Genomic DNA, 716 nt, shown 5'->3' with positions numbered 1-716 from the left:
GGAGGATGCTGCTGTGAGCTCCTCCCAGCTAATCACACAAACAGCAGTAAAGGAAGATAACTACACAGTTAGGGGGGACTGCATGGTTAGGTTTTTGAGGAATTATTGAAACTGACCTCAGTGACCCATGATCAGAGCTGTGGCTAATGACTGCATGCCTAATTATGATGAAGCAAGCACCATGGCTCGTAGGGGCCCCACAACACACTTTTCTTAGCTCATTGAATTAAAGTATAAACTTCTACCATGTGTGAGTGGTAAAGGCTTGTTAATTTTGTTGCTTTTCAAATTCACGTCTGACAACAAGACGAAGGAACATTGGGGCATCAGACGCTTTGGAAAGTAGCCACCAACCGCAGAGAAAGAGAGAAAGAGGAAAAAGGCAGTATTAGGTGTGGAGAAAACAGCAGCAGGTACAAGGAGCTCAAATGAGATTAATGGCGCCTCAGTAGAGCACGTAAAGGAACAGTTACAAATCTAAGAAAAGGGAAAGAAAAGACTAGGAAAAAACACAGAAAGAGCTTGTAGACTAAATTATCTTCCAGGAACAGCAGGTTAGGAGAAATTACACAGGGAGCAGTTAAGCTTGTAACACGGGGGAGAATAGAAAAGAAAATGCAGTTTTATGAAGTGTGTTTGCCTAATCCAGCTAGCACTTTCATTTTATTTCTCTATTTGCTTCTTTTATTGGTAAAGTAAGTTTCAAGTGCATGCAC

Source organism: Lissotriton vulgaris, unplaced genomic scaffold (assembly GCF_964263255.1).
Source record: "Lissotriton vulgaris unplaced genomic scaffold, aLisVul1.2 SCAFFOLD_301, whole genome shotgun sequence".
Classification (NCBI taxonomy): Eukaryota; Metazoa; Chordata; class Amphibia; order Caudata; family Salamandridae; genus Lissotriton; species Lissotriton vulgaris.
The sequence above is the reverse complement of the archived record's forward strand: the minus strand, read 5'-3'. Positions refer to the sequence as shown.